The 14,569-nt window shown below is 33.4% G+C and overlaps 1 protein-coding gene across 2 annotated transcripts in view; it reads left to right on the top strand.

The window, feature by feature from the left end:
• The first annotated feature begins 1,112 nt into the window (after positions 1-1,112).
• The window catches only part of LOC149423869 (uncharacterized), a 207,093-nt gene continuing 193,636 nt past the window's right edge, over positions 1,113-14,569 (top strand). For both annotated transcript variants that reach the window (XM_089631842.1, XM_089631843.1), the window contains exons 1-2: positions 1,113-1,400; positions 3,167-3,308. The gene's annotated coding sequence lies outside the window, so the exon portion shown is untranslated. The remainder of the gene's footprint in view (positions 1,401-3,166; positions 3,309-14,569) is intronic.

Here is a 14,569-nt window from a genome sequence, read left to right on the forward strand (position 1 = left end):
GGAGATTGGGCCCGCGCGGCACTAGCAGCTTTTGCTCTGTTACAATTAGCGTTGGCAATAAACACCCTATAGACCACTCAATTAGGTTGGTTCAACTGTTGAGTGTCAACCATTGAGTGTTGTGTACGGACGACGCGATGGTTGGTACGATTTCGTCTGTTGCTCTTCTGGGGAACAAACGAAGCATGCCTCCTACTTTATAAAAAATAACTAAATTTGAGATCGTCTTCAAACTTCCGATCATTAGTAATACTTATCAGTCTTATCACCAACGATCAGGAAGACTGATTTAAATCGGTTCAACCGGTCAACCACGCTAAAGACGATTGAACTTGGCTGGCGGTTGAGTGTTTGGATAGTGGTTGGACGCTCTGGCGGTAAAACCGTTCAACTCAATTTACAATTTGGCAGGCGGGTATGAGTACCGCCGCCCCGGGAACTATTTATTGAATAACCAACACCTCTGCCATAGGTCACCCCGAGTGGTTTGCTACGTTTGGTGACTAAGCAAGGGTGCCTTGTTGAGGTTCAAGGGTTAGGTTAGGTTAGGTCTTGGTGGCGGATGCGTCTGCCCACCTATTGTGTGCTGGGCCAGATTGGGATACTGGTTGAGAGAGGTCTTTTGGCCTCTCAAGCAGGACTGAATTCTTACGTTCGTCACTCTTGGACACACTGACCCCAGATTCCTACCCACCTCTCATACCTTTTTCCCCCCCAAAACTTCCTCTTATTCCTTTCCTTTAAGACCCTCCACACAACATACCCTAAAATGACATAGACCCTGAGGTAAATAGTGAAGCTTATTTAAAAAAAACTCAATCAGCTTGATGAATCAAATTGAATGGTCTGTATCGCCCATAACGTGCACCAGCTGAGCTGTATTTGGTAAACTCAACGGAGCAGCGCGACTAGAGCTGTGGCTGTGAGCTGTACGCCGAACCGGGAACAACAACAACAACAGACTGAGTGGTATATCTATGCTGCCGGTGCTGGTGCTGGTGCTAGTGAGCTAGTGTTGCTATCACTCTCTATCCTCTCAAGCCAGTTCGCTCAGTTCGATGTTCAGCGCGTTTGCTACTTGCCGCTTGCCGCCACTACTCGAGTTGGCTGTCAACTGTGTCGGTCGCTTCCGAAGCAATCCGCGGCGGAACTTTCAAATTATCCCGCGACGGACGACACTGAACCGCCGTATAGTTCTCATCCGGTCCGTTCTTTTAATGATTTAATTACACAATTCAATGATATGTGTACTACCCATCAGTGTTTTATTATTAACAATGCTTTGTTAAATGTATTCATAAACTAAAACCGTGTCATTTAAACATAAACATTCTTGTGGTTGAAAAGTTGGGATTCAGTGAACTATTTGGAGGAATTCGTACAAGCATTTTGCGTGTAAAGTATGTGCAATTCGTTTGATAATGTAATTTTTACTTGTGCAATTTGCGTGGAACAGATAGTTTCACAATATTTCTCAACGTGAATATTTAAAACAATAGATTTTATATGTATTTATTTGTAGCTCTGCTTAGTGCCGTGGTTATTTTTTGTACATAACGGAATATTTTTTCGTGGATTCTTGACTGACGGCTTTTTTTGACATAAGTGGATCTTATAAAATTATTATTATCTGTTTTGTAGGTAGTGCAGGTAGGTAGGCGTAATATAGCTACATAATAATTATTCGCATTACACAATTCTATTGCAATGTGCATTTGAAGATGATAATGTTTTTTATTGTTGTTAGATATTAGTCAATTTTATGCAGGTAGCGCCACTTACTGATTAAATAACTTTAGACCGCTTTACGTTAGATGAGTTGTTGAGATTTGCAGTTTATCGAAATAAATTTTATCATTGAAATACTGAATAAATTGTCATGGTAGATTAGTATACAACCTATTAGGTGTTACTTATGGCACAAGACACAACTTCAATAAGACATTACTACATAATATTATATTTTATATAAAAGTTGAGTTTCCTTGTAATTAGTTAGGAAAATATATTTATTTGACCACGTTCTTTACGATAAATCGACCGTAAAAGTTAACACAACACTCAGTCTTGCAGCTCCTATAAATAAATTAAGGCGAAGCTTAATGCCAAATCACTATTTTGATTAATCTTTATAACGAATTGGTGTACATTATGAATACCAAAAATATGCTTTAGATAAATTGAAAGTTTTCCTATCGTTTCGCTTGAGTAGAATACAAAAAATAAATTGCTCAATCTAAAATATAAATGTAAACTACTAAAAAAATATTTTTTCAATAGAAATGTACGAACGCATAAAGGAAACAACCTTTAAAAAATACAGTATTATAGCTATGATTATCTGTGACAGTTTTACTTGATTAACTTTTTTGTTTTCTTATAAAATTATTTACTAAATAAATAAAAAAAGAGTTTTTTTGCTTGAAATCGAACGTTTCTACACTCCGTTTGTCAAGCGATTTTAATGCCTATTACCTACAAAATAAGGTATACCAAGAATAAACACATTTTTGGCTTGTAGCTTCCGCTTAATAAAATCACTTAATAATTTTTTGCACTCTAGCGGGGAAATCGAACCCCAACGGCTAGACTCATAATCAAATGCGTGGACCATTTGGCTTCGGAGTACGTGAATAATTCGTTGAGTTTGCAGAGTACGTACCTATTATAATGAGTTAGGTAGGTACCGAAGGTATTGTAATAATTCAAATCTATATATTTAAAAAATATGTATCTTAAATTATACTCCTTCTATGGTTTTCTACAAATCTAGTGAAATAAATGTATTGGAAATAATGCGACCAACCATTTAGCTGATGAAACGGTGTGTTTTTAAATGGCGCTGTTTAAGAAATTAACTTAAACGAGAAAGAAAAAAACTCGTTCGGTGGCCAACTTTCTTCCGGCCGTCTCTACGACGGAATCAATACAAAACTAGTGTGATGTATGAGAAACTGTTTGCCTCCTTATAAACACCTGTTAATAATAATTATTGTTGATGAGAAATGCAGTGGATGTTGAATTGCTGAAGCCGTGTTCCTAAAGTTTTCTCTTCATCATTAGGCGATGACGAGAAAAGTAGCTTCCAGTTAGAAGTTAGAGAAATGAATTGACTCGTGTCTGTCAGACTAATGTATTGTATTTTTATTGTTTCTTCTGTTGTAAGTTGACAGATAGCAGATCACAGGTGATCGCGTGTGCGTGTTGTGTTGACAATTTGGACACCTGACATTGTATTGCATTGTGTTGTACACAATTAAGGAATTCAGTTCAGTTGCGGGCGACAGACTTCACTTTTATTTCAACTGGTAAGTTTTAAAACACGCTATTGTAACCATTTATAATAATTTAGTTTTAGTTAAAAAATCTAATCAAAAAATATTATTAATATTTTAAGGCGATGCGATACGTAGTAATGCAAAATCATGTGTTTTTGGTTTGAAAATTCGGTCGCCTAGAAATGTTTCAGATGCTTTAAATAAATATCGCGAGTATAATACATCTTGGCCTTTGAAATAATCGAATATTTTTCTTTTCTTTTATACCTAAGCCCAGAGTCTTTTTATACCTAAGCCCAGAAAAAAAAATTAATTAAAAAAGGCCTACGAAAACTGCTTTAAAGTTCAAAATTTCCTACTTACGAACCCATTTTCGGTTATGGTTTCATTGTATAATGTGGCAAATTAAGTTATTTATAAAATGATGATCGCGAAGTGCAATTTTATTAAACTTTGATCGGCTGTATCTCCCTCAATTTATTCTACCGCGCCTTAATTCTTTTTTTAATGAGTTTCTACACACTTTTCTCATCTAGAAAGTGCATTTTTATTCAATTCCCAGAGTTTGGCGTAATCTGCATTCCTCCCAACATTTAAATATTTATGCCTGAACATCCACAAAATATAATAAAAGGCACTTTTTGGCCATGTTTTTTTCTTGCCTAAATCGAAACAGCTGGATTGTGTTAAGCGGGAATTTAAGCCTTATCGCCATCTACGTAAGGAGTGTTATTGATGGCGGCTCAATTCAAAATATTACACGACTTATGGCATCGCATATAAATGGATAAAGTCAGTATTAAGTTTATTTTTATGTGATAACGCACGATGGTCACTGCTTGGAGCCAGTAAGACTATGGCAACTCCCATATTGAGACATGTTAAGATGGAAGAGGGTTGGGAAAATTTTCTATTTTCATCTCCTTCCCTCACCAGTCCCTTTAGAATGACCAAAATTAGAAAAGAAGCAATAATAAAGTTTTTAATATATTTTTAAAGGAATAATAAATAAGATATACTATTGGAATATAGAGGTATGCTGATATGCTGTGAGATATCTAATGATAGCTAAAGCATTTCCCTTTTGCGAGCAGAAAATAATCCTTTGTTTCCTTTTGCGAATGAAAATGTGCGCCTGTTGCCTAGGCAACTTCACACACGTGCAAGGAGCATTATTATTATAGTTGTTCCAAGAAAGCAACTTCGTTATCGTTTTTGTACTTCGCTTCAGTTCTTGTGTCAATTGGACTGTGTCGTCGCCATTGTCGATTACACGAGGAAACTCTGACTTCTATTACGTTTTTCATCAAATATTATCCAGGTTTTAATACGCATTTAATAAATAAAATGTTATATGTATTTGCATTGTATGTTATGTATTACCGGTGACATAAAATGTACAAATGGTAATATTATGCCGGTTGGTATTTTATAAATTCTGTCTACTTATTTACATGAGATTAGGTAGGATTTACATAATTTTATTTCAGAAATATAATATATTATTCTTGAATTGAATTTAATAAATGTTTCGTTATAAATAGATTCACAAAAATAACATTTTCTATGTCCTTCTAACAACAAAGATAAAAGTTACACACTGTGTCAATTTAGCGATGATTCACCGCCATGAAATTAATGATTTATTTATACCATAATATAATATATCGCCAAGTTATCTACCGCGATCAGGTGCCTACTTATCTTATTTCATGAATATTGATCTATTTTCCATCGTTACCATATGCCTAACGTTAAACCAATATATATTAATTTACCAAAGGCGGAACTAAATTAATAACTTACCCCCTTACTAAACGTCTTTTAAATTTTATACAACTGATAAATAACCATTTACGATACACATTTATTAGTAAGGCCCTAGGTGTCCACAATATTTATAGTAGCGACACCCTAGACCCAGACTGCACCGATATTAATTACGTGGAAACATATTAAAACACAATCAATTGACAAAACGATATAAGTAAAAACGAAAAGTTTTATATTACGCCCATATAATGTTAATTCTACAACAATTTTCTTCAAACATTTTTATATTCATTGTTTCCCCCACATATGGCGGTATCGCAAAAATATATTTTTATAATAGCTGTTAAAAGGATAAAACCTTTAGTGGAGAAACTACATTATGTTCTTAATTTCAAAACGGACTTTTTATAATTGTGCAAAAATTACTATCAAATACCTGGTTGCGACTAAAAGAATAAATTTATCAAAAAATAGTAAAAAATTATCAATGTTGAACCATCGCAAAACAAAAAAAAATCACAAATTTATGACAAAAATACATTTTGATTTGTTGCACTTTTTCTATTTTTTTTTCTTCTTTTATGGTTGGTTTTTAAGTAGATATTTCAGTCTTTGCTGCACGCCATTGGCTCTGCACCTTCCTAGGATTTTCACAATTCCTCAATGCTCCCCATCTTTCTTTATGTTTACTGTTTGATCGTTAAAAACAATTTGGAATTTGTTTACCTGCTGTTAGGGGAGAAAGTTAAACCAATTGACATGAATTTGGAAAGTTATGTTTGTTTTCGAAAATAAACATTTCTCCCAATTTCATAAGAAATCAATACAACCGAATATCTAAAAACCGTTGATGTTTGTTTTGGGGTAAAACCCGACCGGCTGAGTGCACTCTAAATAAATCATAATTCAACTTTACCATTTCTCCCAGTTTCTTAGACTAACACATTCCACGTCTGCCGACATGTATTTTTTACAATTTTCTACTTAGAATTGCTTTGTATATAATTTTACTACACTTTTACAACCAGAGTTTCCAATACTAATCCACTCAGTCAGCAAACTAAAGTGGTATCCCCAATACATATTTTGAAACGCATAATATATTCGTCCCGACTATATTTTATAAGGCTTAAGAGATGGGGTAGAGGAAGGTTGGGAAGTACTTGAATATTTAGAACTGATCACTCTGGTCAATTCAAGCAACGCAACGTTCCGATTCGGAATGGTGGTCTTTCACTCTATATTGAACGTCAACAATCGATAGTCAATATCTTATTTAAAATTAACAATTGATAATCAATACCATTTTAAATGTTAATAATTTATAGCCAATATCATATTGTACGTTAACAATTATTGATAGTCAATACCATTTTGAACGTTAATAATTGGTAGTCAATACCGTATTGTTCGTTAATAATCGATAGTCAGTACCACATTGTTCGTTAATAATCGATAGTCAGTACCACATTGCACGTTAACAATCGATAGTCAATACCATATTTTACCTTAATGGATATAATCAATACCATATTGTACGTTAACAATGGATAGTCAATACCATATTGTACGTCAACAGTTGATAGTAAATACCACGTTTTAATTTAAAAAAATATATTATTCATCTTTATTGATTGCATTTACATTGGTAATGTGCTGCGTCTGTCCCTCTGGGAATTCCTGTGTTCAGAGCAGGCGCAGTTTATAAAATAAACAGTTTACAACAATAATAAAAATGACAACACAATATTACATTTAAAATAAAAGACTATCAGCATCTTACCATAGAAATACACGCTTTAATAAAATCGTTGATGTTTGATCTGCCTTGGCTGATGATCAAAGACTTGGTGTCTGATTTATCTTTTAAATAATTTGTGTTCTGTCTAATAGCCAGTGGAAGTGCAGCTGTGTTGCAGAGTATATATATTTATATATTTTGGCCAGAAGTTGTTTTATCGAAAGGGATAAGTAATAAATTAAACATGATCAGTTTGGACATTGTTAAAAACATTTCTTTGTTTGATTTGAATAGGTATGCTAGTATGTTTTTGGCATAAAGTTGCCTAATGTCCAGAACATATATTCTCTTAAAGATTCAATACCATATTGTACGTTAACAATAATTGATAGTTTGTTATAAAATTATATCTAACTTTGCATATTCATAAAAATGTGACTTTAACTATATAATTTCATAGAGTACTTGCTAATTGATTGATTTGTCAGGTAGGTACCTAACTAATAAAATTCCACTCTACAAAATGTATATGAATGAAGAATAAAGAATGCAGCGTTCGATAGAGGTAAACATTACACATCTGCTTGGGTTTATACTGACCTACTTACGTAATTTTGTATCTATTTTATTTAATAGAAAACAACGCAGTGTAAATTTAGCGATTTTATCTAAAAAGGGAAATTTAATTATGAACGTGTCTGGTTTCCTTTAGACTGGTAAGGTACCTACTTATATTTTAAAATTAAAACTTGGCATTTTATTAGTTTTTCCATATCTTGGGCAAGGAACGAATGTTCTTAAATTTTATGTTGCAAGGGTTTTGCTAGTTTTTCGACGTCAACAAGTGTTTAAAACAATCAAAAAAACATCTTGTCAAATCGAATACCAATCTCACTGTATACGAGTTGGTAGAGAAGACAAAACGCCATAAATTAAGGGACATAGATACTTTTGATTTCCAACCTCTTGATATAGATATACAGGGTTTTCCAATAAGAGGTGTTATTTTGAATAGCCCGCTATTTCGGTAGATGTTACTTTTGAAGCTGTCGTTTTTAGACATTTGACAAGTAAGAACTACGCCATTAATAAAAATGGAACAACGCATTGAAATTATTAAAATTCACTTGAGTGAATCAAATGCAAATCATCTTGAGTGATGAGGCCCATTTCCACCTCGGTGGCTTCGTCAACAAGCAAAATTGTCGCATCTGGAGCTTGGAAAACCCAAGAGTCATTATTGAAAAGCCTCTATATCCTCAACGTGTGACTGTTTGGTGCGGTTTATGGTCCGGCTTAGTCATTGGACCTTACTTTTTCGAAAATGAGGCTGGAGCAACAGTTACGGTGAATGGATTGCGCTATCGAGAGATGATTGATGATTTTTTATGGCCGGAATTGGACGGTATTGATCTGGATAACGTTTATTTTCAACAAGACGGGGCTACGTGCCACACAATCAACGAAACCATTAATCTTTTACGATTGAATATCAAAATAACACCTCTTATTGGAAAACCCTGTAGATCTAAACAAAAGTGCGTAGAAATTTCATGTTTAGTAATAACTAGATGACATGTACCCGGTGTGGCTCGGAGACTTTTCTCTACTTTCTATAAATGTATTATATGTATATATACATATAAACCTCCCCGAAGAAATTCTCTAAATGATAGTGAAAACCCTATCAAAATCCGTTGCGTAGTTTAGAAGAACGAAGCGCACAAACAGATGCGGATAGCTACCTTGTTGTATACTATTTAGAGGTTTATTAAATATATAACCTAAGTGATCGATCATTTGAGCGCTACTAGTTCAAGTATATTATTTAGATTTTTTTAAATATCCCTCCCAACATCCCTAATTGGGGTATATTGTGACGCTGAAGGTAGTTGGATGGGAAGGAAGCAGGGAAGAGGTGTGAAAGTACCAGGCTATTGAGATCTGGTTACCAAATATATTTAAAGCTATTTTCAGCAACGTTTCGATTCTGGATGGTGCTCTTTCACCAGGGAGACACAGAAAGTATCTACTGCTCTGGAACATGCAACTATATATGGGTTTAAGTGAATAAATTGTGGTATAACACAATTAATAGCTCGCCAACGTGCGACTGAATGTAAATATAGGTACGTCTGGACGAAAGCAGGTCTAATCTACATGAAAAAAGATGACTCTTCTCGACCTATATTAATAGACTCAGAACAAGCTATACCGAAGCTCTGACTACCTGCTCTTTATTCTAATTATCGTGATAAAACTACTGACTACCCCTTTATATCGCCATTTCATACTCTATTACATAACAGCACTATATTATTAGAACACCTAGGTTTTTGCATAACTCCAATTTGTACTGGAATAATTTTAATCCTAATTTTAATTTTAACTTTAATTTTAATCTTTATTCTCTCTAGAATGGTAACTACACTTATTATAAGATTATTATTTGATTTATTAGTAATATTACTAATAATTCGGCAAAAGAGAACTCTAATCAACATATTTTATATAACCCAGATATTACTTATTTTTCATACTTATACTACTTTTTACTGTCTTTTGAAAGAGAAAATGCCACACACTAACTACATACGTTATTTATTTCCTGGATTTTATTTCAGATATTATTTCTTACTCGGATATATTTTATTTTTCCTAACTACATAATTTTGTTTACAGTTTTGTCGCTAAATATTTCGTACTACAAGTATTTATATGATAATAAAATACTGTTTTAAAACTTTACCCAGAAAACAACAATTAATTTTTGAATTCTAATGGTAATAAACGATCTTCAACATGAAATCGATAGTATCTTAGTGCCAAATACTGAAATAATTTTTGAAAACATTAACAAAATTATGCAATTTAATTGGGAATCTAATAGGATTAATATTGTTCATCAAAATATTAGAACGATGGGAAACTTGGATGATTTTCTTATATTTTTGGAAGAAATAAAAGCTGTGGTAAAGTTCCATGTAATAATTCTCACTGAATGCAGGTTAAATGATTCATATATAGCCAAACAAATTTCAGGCTATAACGAATACCATACAACATCGCATATTAACCAAAATAGCGGAGTAGTAGTATATATCGACAACACATTAAATTCCTTAGTACAAGAAATAAACATAAATCAGTGTAATTGTTTAAAAATCAACATTAATGAGAATTTAGGTATCCTAGCTATCTACCGATCACCATCGTTCAATGACATCCAAGATTTCCTGGAAAATCTTATTGGTGAGTTAAAAAAAACTAAGGATTATGTACAATATGTACTGATCGGGGACATGAATATAAATACTATAGGAGAAGTATTGCATAGGCAGTCCGACGACTACTTATGTGCTATGGCTGAAAGTAACTTTATTTCCAATATTAATTCTCCAACTAGGGTACAAGGTAGCTCAAGCACATTTTTGGATCATATATATACCAGAAATATAACAAATTCAAATGCATTTGTAATACATAATACAATCACTGATCATTACACCACTGCAATCAGTATCCCAAACTCAACACCCAAAAAACATAAAATTAATCACAAACAGATTATCGACTATGAGGCTTTATTAAATGATCTTAATAATAAAAATTGGGAATATGTTTATAAAGAGACTGAAGTTAACAATGCTCTAAACTATTTTATTAATGAAATCAATACATTCATAACAAAACACACAATAACTAAACGCATTCCATATAGTAAAATACATCTCACACCATGGATTACCAACGGCATTGTTAAATCTATACACAAAAGAAATCACCTTCATAAAATAGCTAAACGAGACCCATTGAACGATACTAAACAGCAAAACTATTACCGATACCGTAATATTTGCATAACCGTTATTCGCAAATGTAAAGAGCGTTATTATAAATTCTTACTTGATAAGGATAATTCCAGCAAAAACATGTGGAATGTTGTCAGAGACATAACTAAAAGTAAAAGAAATACCAATGCATCTGTAACTGAATTAAATACCGGAAATTTGATTATAACTGACAATCAATCAATTGCATGTCATACTAATCAATATTTTGCATCTGTTGGATCAAATCTAGCAAAAAAAATTTTATTAGAAACCCAGAAAACGGAAGACTCTTTAGCATCGACAATTGAAACAAAGGAACAATCTTTTTCATTTAATATTAAACCAACTACTGTAGAAGAGGTCTTAAAAAAATCAACAGCCTTAATACTACACATGCAAAGGGTCCAGATAGTCTAAATACACAAATACTAAAAAAAATTAAAAATCAGATTTCTGCTCCGCTATCATATATCTACAACTTAAGTTTTGCATCAGGAATATTTCCTGATCACTTCAAAAAATCAATAATTGTCCCAATTCACAAAAGTGGACCTAAATCTCTTGTAGAAAACTATAGGCCAATATCACTATTAAGCGCGATATCCAAAGTCATTGAAAAGCTTTTCAAAACTAGGTTAAACGAATATGTGGAGAAACATAACATTCTAAGTCCTAACCAATACGGCTTTCGGTCGGGTAAGGGAACGGATGATGCCATCGCATGTCTCACTGAAACTATTACAGGGAATATGAACCGTGGCAAGAAAACTATTGCCCTTTTCCTGGACCTGGCCAAGGCATTTGACACAATATCTCATAAAATTCTTTTACAGAGACTTAGAAATATAGGAATAAAGGGAAAAGCTTTTCAATGGATAGAATGTTATATATCTAATAGATTTCAACAAACCAGAATTAACGAGGCTATTAGCACTTCACTAAAATACACTTTTGGGGTACCACAAGGAAGTACACTTGGGCCCCTTCTCTTTATTATATACATAAACGAACTTTGTAACCAACACATTGGTGGCAAAATTATCACGTTCGCTGACGATACAGTTATTTTGTTTGAAGGAGATGATTGGAAAGAAACACACCACCTTGCGAACACAGGTATAAACAGAGTAAAACAGTGGCTGGACAGTAATTTGCTTACACTAAACATACAAAAAACAAAATATCTCACATTTAGCGCTACCCTTGCAGGTCAACCCAAAACACCTCATCACCTCACAATACATAATATTAAGTGTAGCCTTGGAAATAATAACCATACTTGTAAATGCGAAACCCTTGAATGTGTTAAATCTATTAAATATTTAGGTATAATAGTGGATAACCATCTTAAATGGAAACAACAAATTGAAAACATAGCTAATAAAGTGCGCAAGCTTATTTATGTATTTATAGCATTGCGGGAAATTATAAAAACTCAAGACATTAAAAAAATATACTACGGGCTCTGTAACTCCGTCATAACCTACGGTTGCATTGGATGGGGTGGAACAGGATTAACAATATTATACCCGCTACTGAAGGCACAGAAATCCATTCTACGCGTCATTATGAAGAAACCCTTCAGATATTCGAGCGACGCTCTCTTCAAGGAGTTTAATGTGCTTGATGTTCGACAGTGTTACATAAAAAAATAACAATCTGCGTCCACAAAAATAAAAACAAAACGATAACAGTCGATCATAATCATCAAACCAGAAGTAAGAGCAGAAACGACCTTTCTATTCCAACTAGCAATACTGCGGCTTATCAAAAAGTTTTCTCATACCTGGGACCAAAAATATACAACAAAATCCCCTCTCAATTTAAACTGTGTAAATTACCAGCCTTCGGTACTAAAATTACAAAATGGTTATTAGACTTAGGTAGGACAGATTCCGAAAAATTATTAAAAAACGTAGTCTGAGTTGATTTCTTCGATTTTGTATTTTGTATTTACCTAAAAAATATTTTTTTTATTTTTCTTTCTTACATTGATATATTATATTTTTATTTTATATTTTACATGTACCTATCTGGATTTTATTGTTTATTACTGCTAAATTGTATTTTCCTAAAAAAATATTTTCTTTCTATTTTTCTTTCTTACATTTATATGTTATATTTTAATTTTATTTTATATTTTACATGTACCTACTTGGAATTATGTACACGCAACCTGCCAATTTGACTGTCCTAAAACGGGAAACTTCCTAGTTGGACAGTCAAAGCTTCCTTTTATATATGTATATCTTGTATGTAATAAATTAATAATAATAATAATAAATTAAAATTAAATAAAATAATATTTTTTGCCAACACGGGTGTACAAAAGTACCTTTACACCAGTAGTAAAGACCAATCATTCCATACAATTATTATCAAGTTTAATCTGTAGACACTCCATTAATACCTTCAGAGGGCGAAACAGCTGTCACGCGTAATAATAATATTTTCACAGCAAAACTTTTTTGTAAATTGAATGATAATATTATTTAACTTACAAAAGGAAAACTTAAAATAATCAATTTCAAAACGAAAAAACTCGTAATTCATATAATTTTCAGTACTTTATTAGATTTTTGACAACACCTCCGTTCTTACAAATAAAAAAAATATCCCGTGACTTCTAACGTGTTCTACCATGGACACGTTATTTATTCATGTTCTCCATAAAACGTCTTTGCACCAATATATTATGGAGAAGATCACAAATTTGTGGCACATGTAAGTATAAAAGGTTATAGGGGCAGTTTTACTATTTTGTAACACACGTCAAAAGATAGTTGCTGAACTGTCTGTAAGTGACGTTGAAAATGTCGATGGTCAATGCAGAATCGACTCGCTTTGTTGATTGGCGCGTTCTGAACGCAGAAGTACTCTCTTTAGAAGTATAAAAAAGTACATTCGATCTCCCACGAGTAATCGCTCTCAAATTAATTATAAGAAACAGAAAATTTCACTAATAGATTTCAAAGTAATCGTTTGATTAAATAAAAAAATACGTAAAAGAAACAACCGGAGCGACGGGCCGGGTGATAGACAACCTTATAGGCCGGAACTTTGGCGGCGTCTGAAGCAATACGGAGTAACTCCTTGCCGACGTGCACACAAATATACAACGCACAATCCAGAGTTTTGTAGTAACAGGCGGTCGAGTTTGGTTTATCTGGCCAGAAATTGAATTTTTGCGAGTGTTATATTTTAATTAATTCTTATGAATACATTAATAAAATCTCTAATCTTTTTAGAGGTATTCGTCGGGAAGTTACTAATTCATCGTCTAGAAAAATAAAATCTGGTACTTGCCGCTTATCTTACAACATTTTACATTTAATTTTTTTTGTTTTTTTTTTTTTGATTTGAATACCTCACAAGAGTCCCAACTGCTCCCGTCTGGAGCCAGTGAGACTATGGCATCCCCAATTGGGGGATGTTGTGAGGCTGAAGGTAAGTGGGGAAGGGAAAGAGGAAGGTGGGGAAGTACCTGGCTATTCAGATCCAGTCACTAAACACGGCTAAAGCCATTTGGAGCAACGTTTCAATTCTGAATGGTGGTCTTACACCAGGGCGATACTGGTAGTATCTTCCACTCTGGAACGTGCCGCAAATATACTATATATTATTTGAATTAATTAATTGTGAAATAACACAAATTAATCAAATAAAATTTATTTGCGCACGCCGGGTTCGAACCCGCGACCTTCGGAATGGCAGTCCAATGCGTTACCACTGGACTATGCCGGCCGTATAAAATGTACATATCGTTTTACATAATATATTTAATGGTAAGGTCCTGTTTTTATTAATCTTAAATATAAATAACTTGCATCCCTTCGAATTCCTCTAGAAACATTTAAGATTTTAGTAATAAGCTCATCAGAAATAATTAAAATGTGAGCGTCGGGGCAAATCCCCGTTATCAGGGTATTGTGTCACCTTAAGCA

The sequence above is a fragment of the Hesperophylax consimilis genome, chromosome 5, assembly GCF_061612785.1.
Source record: "Hesperophylax consimilis isolate HC1 chromosome 5, BYU_Hcon_1.0, whole genome shotgun sequence".
NCBI classification, from domain to species: Eukaryota; Metazoa; Arthropoda; class Insecta; order Trichoptera; family Limnephilidae; genus Hesperophylax; species Hesperophylax consimilis.